The following is a 10,240-nucleotide window of genomic DNA, read 5'->3' on the forward strand; positions in this document are numbered from 1 at the left end:
TATATATATGTATTGTATATATTAACGTATATTATTATCGAAATAAGAGCTTTATATTAAGAAAGGAAGAAAGAAGTAAGAGAAAAACTTAAGAAAGATAACTAAAAATAAAATGAATGGAACAAATTTAAAGAATATATTGGCTTCAGTAGAAAACAAAACTAAGAAGATGAAGAAAAAGAAGGAAAGCTAATAGATAAAGAGAGAGAAAAAGACATGATTTTTGTACAAATAATTATTAACTTTCCATTCAAATTTCTTATGTTTAGGGATTAATAGTTAATATTTCTATTTTAATGGAACTGTGTGCTACAAATATAAATATTTTTCTGCCATATCTGTAATATTGAATTTAATGCTAAAAATTTGTAATATTTCTTTTAAACTGTGACAGTTATGTAAAGTCCCCTAGATTCTAAACCCCTGTTCATTTAGAATCCAGCTGCACGTGTTGTCGCCTCTAATTGAGGAGTTAACGGTTTTTTGGCTTGTATTGAGACTTGGATCACAAGCTGTGGAGCTTGGGCCACCTTGTATACACCTGACAAATTTTATGGGATATCTATTATAGTATTTTTTACTAGTACAAATATCGGGTAACTTTGTCTATTTGAGACTTCATGTTTCTCAATTCATTTTATTGATTCTTAGTTATGTACTATGCATCGTTGTCTTGTTAATTTTTCAGTTGTAATTTTCTTTCTGGTTTAACCATCTAGTATTCTAGTGTATTTATTGACTCGTCTAATTCGAATCACATTTAGTGAGCGTTTGGACATAAGAATTGTAATAAAAAAAGGGTGAAAAAAATTTTCAAGTGAAAAAATGGTATTTGAAATAGAGTTGTGTTTGGACATGAATAGAATTTTGGGTTGTTTTTGAAGTTCTTTGAGTGAGTTAAGTGAAAATATTGAAAATTACTTTTTGGAGTTTTTCAAATTTTCGAAAATGCATCTTCAAGTGAAAATTGGAATTTTATGAACAAACGCTGATTTCGAAAAAAAAAGAAGTTTTTTTGAAAAAAAGAAAAGAATTTCTTATGTCCAAATGGGTTTTTAAAATACAGACGTTATTTCATTATCACACCTGTTACGAATATGGGCTAAGTTAGGGGTTTTTAACCGAAGATTTTTGTTTTTATTATGTGGTGTCCTTAGTTTATTTTATGTTAGTTGAGTCCCGTTGTTATTTCCATTTTAGTACCTAAAGGTGTCCACTTTTGTTAGTCGACACGTGTCCATTTTGTTAGGCTACTAGTTGTTTAATACCGTGTATTCCCTGTTTTGTTCAGTTATCTTGAATGAAAAATCAATTTTATCTTCCTGTTTTTCTTTGTTTTCTTTTCTTGCTTTCTTAATTCATTTCCATGGCTATTCCCATTCGGGAATCGCTACAACACCAAAGTATTCTTCAATTTTGGAGGCCGAAGCGAGTGCTACAGGTTGAATTCAACTCCAAATTTTTGAGATGTGCCCAATTTGCTGTAACCAAACAAGCCAACAACGGTTAGATACATGAACGTCAAAAAAGCAACGACCAATTCCATTTTAAAATTTGAAAAACTAAGGAAACAATGAAGAAAATGGAAAAAATAATAAGACAAGCAATCATGTTTTTCATGTTGGCAACTGGCAAGTGGGGAAGGAATTTTCATTTATTAGAAGAGGTCCATAATTATTCTATACTATACAACTCAGTACTATCTGTTTTCATAACGTGCAGTGAATATCAACCTTACACGTGTCCCTTAATCAACGGCTAAAAACAGGTAATTTTATTGAGTCCTCACCAAACAGGGAAGAAATCTAGTTTTGACAGAGTGGATACTAAGTGGAGATCCTTTACAATCAAATTTCAAAAAAAGGCAAATAGGGATTGAGGACTCCCTCATCTCTGCCTCCTTAAATACCATTTTTTTGGGTGTAAATCATAGCTTAGCATTTTTAGAGATAGAAAAAGAGTAGAGAAAAAAAAAAGGGTCTCAAGAAAGAAGAAAAATGGAGGTCTTGAGACTCTGTTTAATGGCTATTTTTGGTTTGGTTTTGGCATTGGCTATTCCTTCAATCAATGCTCAAGTCCCTGAGCCTGCTCCTGCCCCTGCAAGTGATGGTAAGCCCTCAACTTTTTCAACCCCCCCCCCCACCACCCCCCCCCACACCACACACACACATGTGTATGTAACTATGTTACTTTAACTCTTCAAAAATGTTGTTGGGTGTGTGTCAGATCCTCCAAATTTAGGGCGTTTTTGGAGGATCCGACAAGGATGCCGCAGCGCTTTTGGAGAGTCCGAGCAACATAACTATTTGAGACTTGATAATGTATGAACAATTCTTGGCTCTAGAAATAGATCTAGGATATATCAGCAATAGTACCACTTCTTAACATACACACACACCTATATATATTTTTTCGGTTCAATCATCTAGTATGCGAAGTTAGTTCATTGGCGGGCTAATTTAGATTCACATCGAGTAGGCACATTAAGGGGCTAAGTGCTCCGTACTAGAAGTTTTCCGTTTTTAGCTCTGAACTTGAGACTTCTGGTTAAAAATGGAGTAACTCCAATTATCACGTTGAACCCCCCTTTCGCCCACCTAACTTCGCCCATGCCTGCTGCATCTCTTGATGGTTACTGTGGCCAGTGGCGGAGCCGCACGTAAGAAAGGAATATAATCCCCTTAGTCTCAAAATTACACTATGCGGGCAAAATCAATTTTTTTTGTGTGTGTATATATATAGGGGCAGAGGTAGAATGCAGGATACGGGTTCTGCTGAACCTAATAGCTTTGGTCCAAACTCTATATTTATCTTAAGAAATTCATGGTGTATGGATAAAGATTAACTTTAGAACCCAGGACTAGAATCCGGAACCTATAAACTTCAATTTGTGGCTCTAGCTCCGTGTCTGATAAATATATAAATCATCAAATAGGAGATAAATGTACCATTTTGGTGATCATAATATAATTGTTCTTTTTAAGTTAGGTTGGTAATATTATTTAATGTGGTATTATTGATTTGCTTTTTGCAGGAGTTGCAGTTGACCAAGGTATAGCCTATGTGCTAATGCTGGTTGCTTTGGCCATTACCTACATTATTCACTGAGCAATGTGTACAGCCTCCATTGCGGCTTTTCTTTCTTTTTATTTTTTTTATTTTTTTAAATTTTCTTCTGTTTGGGATTGATAATGGTAGGCATGAATTGATCATGTTTTAAAATTTCATACTCTTGTATTCTTTTTTAGAGGTTGAAATTCCCTATTTCTTTCATTCAGTGATTAAATCGTAGAAATTCTTTAAATCTCCTTCTACTTTACATTTCGTATTTATATTTTTTTTGCATACCAATAATAAGTACGTCTCAATACCAAACATGTGACAATCGACTATATGAAGTATATTTTGGTTGACTCCAATAGCTGGAGACACATCAACTCGCGCAGCTCAAGTGCCTAACCAATTAATATTTTACCTACAAAAAATGCTACCAAGGTTACGTAGTATTCATACAGGAAATTATGATGATCGACACCTATTTCAGAGATTTCTAGCAAAATCTTTTTCAAACAATTAAATATCATTTTCCCTCTTTAATTTTGTTTTAAAAATTGAACTCTCCACCTATGCGGTATTGTTCAAAATCGGAGGGGGGAATTTGATTTTTAAAGTAAAGTTTGGCGAAGGAAAATGATTTTCATCTTTTTCAAATATGAAAATTCAGAATCTCTCACAATTTAATAAATTGAACTGGATTCTTTTGTTTTAAATTTTTTTCTAAATTTCATTGTGAATTTGATAGAATGTAAAGATAAAAATGCAAGGGAGTCCAGATATTAGTTCTTTTTATTGGAACTACGCTCCTAATTTTATCGAAAACTTATCGGTTGCTGATTCAGTTTAATAAAACTTTTTGTTTAAGTTCAAAAAATATGCGAGGAATTTAAAGATGGAAATTGCCCTTTAAGAGATGCACCAGACAAGATATTAAACAACAGATTGTGGTAACAAACATGGCACTACATAAATATTCTCTTCAGCTGATATTGCATCACTAAGGAAAATTAAAGAAAAAACTTAAAAAAAATAAAATAAAAAGTGAACATAAAATTTTTATGAGCATGGACCACAAAATATAATGATACAACATCCAGGTAAAGGTGTTTAACGGGTGGGCCGGGCCGGGCCGGGCCTGTATTTTTGGACCCGTACGGGTTACGGTCCGGGCCGGTTACGGGTTGGGTCTTAACGGGTTTAACGGGTTCGGGTTCATCCGGGTAAAAATTAAACCATAAGGGTTACGGGTTGAGGGGGCCGGGCCGGGCCGGGTTTAGTATAATTTTAAATTTTTTTTTTGGATTTTGTATAAATATTGTAAGTTATAGTACTAATACAAAGTACTAACATAAAGAATACAAGGAAGATGGGAAAAAATTAGCACTTATAAATTGCAAGTGCTATATTTATTTCAAAATTACAAAATTAAAGTTTGCATTTAAAAATTAAATAAAAAAATAAATAGTAAACTAAATTTTCATGCATAATAAATTAATAATACTTCAAATTAATCTAACAAACTAAATCATTAAGCATAAATACGTCTAATAATTTAAAATAACACAAATTGTCTTAAAATCTTAAAATAACACATATATAACATATTTTAAAAATAATACGTTACCATCATATTCTATGATTTGAGCATTTATAGTTTTATACCCTAAATATATACACTATATGTTAAATTCCAACAATTTTAATATATGTTAATTAGTATACAATAATTGGTATATTCATGGTATATTCATGGTATATTTATAGTATATTCATGGTATATTTATGGTATATTCACGGTATATTCATGTTTTATTCATGTTCCGGGCCGGGCCGGTTAACCGGTTTAACGGCACTGTTCATCTAACAGGTTTTACCGGGCTGGGTAACCCGTTTCAAAAATTTAAACCGTCCAAACCCACCCCAACTCCCCTACCCAGCCCAGCCCAGCCCCCCTTACCGGTCCGGGCCGGTTCCGGGTTCTACCGGTCGGACCGGCCCGTTTAACACCCTTACATCCAGGGACGGGACAGACCTTGCTAATAAGTTAATGGTTCACGTGACCGAGTAATTTTTGTCCATTTTACATATACGTACTAAGAAATTCACTAAATATTGTTAAATATTTTGACTATAGTGTATATTAATTTGAGGCTCGCTTTCAAATCTTGAATTGCCTCTGACAGCATCACTTAGGAAAATTAAAAAATAAAGTTAGCATAAATATTTTTATTAGCATGGACCACAAATTGCAACTGCAAATCTCCATTTCCTGCAACAACCCTATGTACAACCCTATGTAGTGATCTCTCTTAGACTTCCAAATAATGTTGCTCACTATTTCACCAATTAGTAACCAAACCATAGAAAGTAACTCCAAATTCTCTCTGATAAGCTATAGTTTACCACAGCTAATTCAATAATACATGGTCTGATCTCAAAGAGCCATCTGTGCTTGTAAAGCAGCAAGTTCATCGTCTTCAGCAGCGCGATTTTGAGGGATCGGGCGAGTAGGTTGCTTCCCTGCTGCGACATCGCAGCAAGGGCTGCAGTTGCTGGTTGAAGCAACTGCTCTTCCAATTCTTCAAGTTATGCATCCAATTCATCCTACAAGGACAACATGATAAACTAATTAGTTTTACGCTAGCTGTTAGCTTGTCGCAACTCTCCTCCTTTATTCAGGTCTGGGACCGGTAAATTGAACAAAATCACAGATAAAGATAAACTTAAATGGAGCGACAAAGATAAGTTTAAATGAAGCGCAGAATATAATATTCCATCAATGAATACAAATAGAGTACTCATCATAAATTAGCTAATTTCATGCTAGCTGTCAGCCTACCGCAATCCTCCTTTATTCGGGCTTGGGACCGGCAAATTTGAGCAAAATCACCGGCAACGATGAGCTTAAATGGAGCGACAAAGATGAGATTTAAATCCTCCTTTATTTGGGCTTGTATAATTGATACATTCTTTTTATATTTACTTTTATATTTATTTTCTAATATCGGTTTAAATGGAGCGATATAGTCCGTTGATTCATCTAGCAAACCCTAACTTATTTGAGATTGAGGACTAGTTATTTTTTTTATTGCAAAGAATACAAATAAAGACCGGAGGGGATAATATAATCAGAGATAGGCATGAAACCTCATCAAAGTCAGCTGCTGAACCAATAGGAGTGGTCAAAGCCTCCTGTATTTGCTTTATATTCTCAGTTTGTTCATTTATTTCGTCCATTGTCTTGTCCACATCATCAATTTTCCTGTAAAACAGATGTATTTTAGGCGCTACAAGTTTATTAACATACTTACCACAGTAAAAAAGAGCAAATAACCTTCCAAAAAAGCTTAACCAATCGCACTCAACATGTTATATGTATAAAAAAGGGCAATTTAGTGCACAAAGCATCCCGTGTTCATACAGGATCAGGAGAAGGATCACACCCATTAGTGACTGCTTCTACAGCTCGAAACCGTGACCTATAGGTTACATGAAGATAACTTTATTGTTGCTCCAAAGCAAGCCTTAAGGGTAACTTGATGCATGTTATATGTATAAAAAAGGGCAGTCCAGTGCACGCATTTCGCGTTTACACAGAGTTTCGGAGAAGGACTGCAGGCTACTTTTACGGCTCGAACCCAAGACCTATAGGTTACACGAAGATAACTTCACTGTTGCTCCAAGGCAAGCATTAGTGGCAACTTGATACATGTTATATGTACAAAAAATAGCAGTCTGGTGCACAAGGTATCTCGCGTTCACGCAGGGTGTGGAGAAGGACCACACGTCCACACCTTTTAAGGGGCACGATATGGATAGCCTACCCTAACGCAAGCATTAGTGGCTGCTTTCATGGCTTGAACCCGTGACCTATATGTTACACGAAGTTAACTTTATTGTTGCTCCAATGCAAGCATTAGTGGCAACTTGATGCATGTTATATGCATAAAAAAAGGCAGCCTGTTGCACAAGGCATCTCGCGTTCACACTAAATTCGGAGAAGGACCGCACCCCTTAAGGAGTGTGATGTGGATAGGCTATCCCCTAACGCAAGTATTAGCGGCTGCTTCCACGGCTCGAACTCGTGACCCATAGGTTACACGCATATACTTTACTGTTGCTTCAAGGCACGCATTAGTGGCAACTTAATGCATGGTATATCATATATGTATAAAAAAGGGCAACCCGGTGCACAAGGCATCTTGCGTTCATATAGAATCCGGAGAAGGACCACACCCTTAGACAACCTATCTTAATGCAAGCATTAGTGCCTGCTTCCACGGCCCGAACCCATGATCTATAAGTTACACGAAGATAACTTTACTGTTGCTCCAAGGCAGGCATCTGTGGCAACTTGATACATGTTATATGTATCAAGTATAGGAAAGCAACAAACAATAAAAAGGAAATAAAGTCAGTTTTGTCACTTACAATGCTTTTTGCATTGCTTTCATTGTAGCTGCTGAGATTCTCAAAGCATCAAGAGTTTCAGTTGTAGCTTTAGCACTTTCTAATATTATCATCTGCACATTGAAAATTTGACATGTAATTTATTTATGACAATATAATTTTTAAGTAGCACCATACAAAAAGGTTATAAACGAACGAGCAACCTGATCATGAATGCGAAGTTGGGAACTGCCAAGCCTTTCACTTTCCTGCTCATAAAGCTTTTTCCTCTTCAAACATTGTATAGCCGCTACAATAAAATAACGATAATTAAAACTTTTCTTCAGTTCAGAAGAAGACGGCCTTAAAGTTGTCTTTTTATGACCTATAAATCATATGTTCGAACCGTAAAAACAGCCACTAATACTTGTATTAGGATACGTCTAGAAGGCGAAGAATTTCAAGAGATGACAAAGCAAGAATGCTTATTGCAGTACTAAATTGCTAAATACTTCAAGGAACAAACAAACATTTGAAGTAAGTAAAAATGCAGTAAGATCATTCCTCTCGAAAATTAAATAGCTGCGCCAGAACCTCATTCCCAATTTATGTGACACATTTTGGATTTCAAGAGTCGAACTTTTTAATTTTGACTGTAAATTCAAAAATAGATTCTTTAAATTTTTTGAAATAAAATATGCATATTTGGAAACTACGTCAAAAATACTACTATAAATCACAATAATTAACAATTCAAACTATATTAAAGGCATATAAAAATACGAGTATAAGCAAACAACTCAACCATACCTCTTTTATTCTTAGCTTTTGTAAATTCTTTGGCCTTTTCAACCTCCACAGAAACCTTCTATACTTTCTCCTTCTTCTCAAGATTCTCTAAATGCTAGACAATCAAGAGAAACGAAAACTTCAAATTACATGCATTGTCTTAGAATTAGAAAAAACATCCACATATATTTTTAAATTTTCCTAAACAAGCAAATAAAATAGCTACATAAGGAAAATTCGGAGCACCATTTCGTTGTGTTATCGATTGTTGAAGTATGTGACCATCTCATCTAAAAGTTTTAAGCTTAGATATGAGATGGTTAAACTTTTAGATGAGATGGTCACACACTTCAACATGATATCAGAACAGATAGAGGCTCTGAATTCGAGTATCACCACCATCCATTATAAAAAATGAACTTTCACGTGAGAGAGCGTGTTGAAGAGATAATCAAATATATCTGATCAACGGAAGGTCTTCAAAAGATACCAACAACAATAATATTGTGATTTAGAAAGAGATCAGCTAATAGCTTCATTCCTCAACTTCAAAGTGAGAAGAACAAACAAGAAGCAATGCTAAATTCTAGAGAGAAATAGATATTTCTCATGTTGTACTAAAGGGCAGCCCAGTGCACTAAGCTTCCACTATGCGCAAGGTTCGAGGAAGGGCCGGACCACAAGAGTCTATTGTACGCAGCCTTATCCTGCATTTCTGCAAAGGGCTGTTTCCACGGCTCGAACCCGTGATCTCCTGATCACATGGCAACAACTTTACCAGTCACGCCAAGGATCCTTTCACATTTCTCATGTGTATAAATTAGAGTGCTTAATACTTTCTCAGTCACAATATATGTGACAATCCTTTCATATTGGATATTCCAACATATTTGCCATTTTTCTATTTCTACACCCTATCACAATTCTCAAGATTTCAAATTCATCGAAACTGTTCAAATTCTACACTTCGAAGTGATGATTTCTTTAACAGACTAAATTTTCAACCATTACTTTAATATTATCATAAGGCAGCCTGGTGCACAGAATATTTCGCGTTCATGCAGGTCCGGAAAAGGACTGCATCCTAAGAGTATAGGCCGGTCCAGAATTTAAATTTTATGGGTTCAACTTTTAAGTTTTTTAGCATTGAACCCATTATATTTTTAAAGTTATGAGTTTATATCTACTGTTTTTGCAATTAATGAATTTTTACATACAAATTTTTATTCCGTGTCGAAAGTTATGGGTTCAGTTAAATCCGTCGGTAGAACACTACGTCCGCTCTGCCTAAAGAGTGTGATATACAGCCTATATACCCAAATCATATTAAAAATAAACCAAACAAAGATGTCAAATTAACAACTTAGAATAAACGACTAAATGGCATATTAATTTCAAAAACAGCAATATTAATTACACGATGATGTGTACCTCATTTAATTTTTCAAGAGTTGTAAGAATATTTGGTTCCTTCTTGGGTTTCCCAAGTAACCTAAACATCTTCCCAAATACTACAATTCAATTTTAGCCCTTCTTTATTCCTGTGTAGAAACCAACAAAAAAGGTGGAAAAAAACTTTTGTGAATAAAACAACCAAGAAAAAGATTTTTTAATCGAAAACAATATTTCAGAGATAGCATAAACCGAGTGTGTATATATATAATTTTCTTTTCTTTTCTTTTCTTTCTTTTTCAATGCAAGATATTCTTTCAACATGCACAGGCTTCAACATGTACACCATTATGAACAGAACTATTCCATGCTTTTATTGGTGGTAGATACTAATAGTTACTTGTGGGGGCAAGTTAGATAAAAGTGGGGCAATTCGGTGCATAAAGAATCTGGCATTAACGCAGGGTTCGAGATAACGCAGGGTTCGAGAAAGAGCCACACTCAGATCGAGGGGTGTGATATATGCAGTCTACTCTAATGCTAATATTAGTGGCCGCTTCCACATCTACTCGTAACATATAGGTCATACATAAGCAAATTTATGTTGCTCCAA

The 10,240-nt window shown here is 35.0% G+C and overlaps 1 long non-coding RNA gene and 1 pseudogene across 1 annotated transcript; one reads left to right on the forward strand and one right to left on the reverse strand.

Moving 5' to 3' along the window:
- On the forward strand, window positions 1,716-3,304 carry LOC109226551. The gene is made up of 2 exons (XR_002068076.1): window positions 1,716-2,109; window positions 3,035-3,304. It is a non-coding gene; the product is annotated as an uncharacterized LOC109226551 (long non-coding RNA).
- On the reverse strand, window positions 5,492-9,735 carry LOC109228160 (annotated as a pseudogene).

This window comes from Nicotiana attenuata, chromosome 6 (assembly GCF_001879085.1).
Source record: "Nicotiana attenuata strain UT chromosome 6, NIATTr2, whole genome shotgun sequence".
Lineage (NCBI taxonomy): Eukaryota > Viridiplantae > Streptophyta > Magnoliopsida > Solanales > Solanaceae > Nicotiana > Nicotiana attenuata.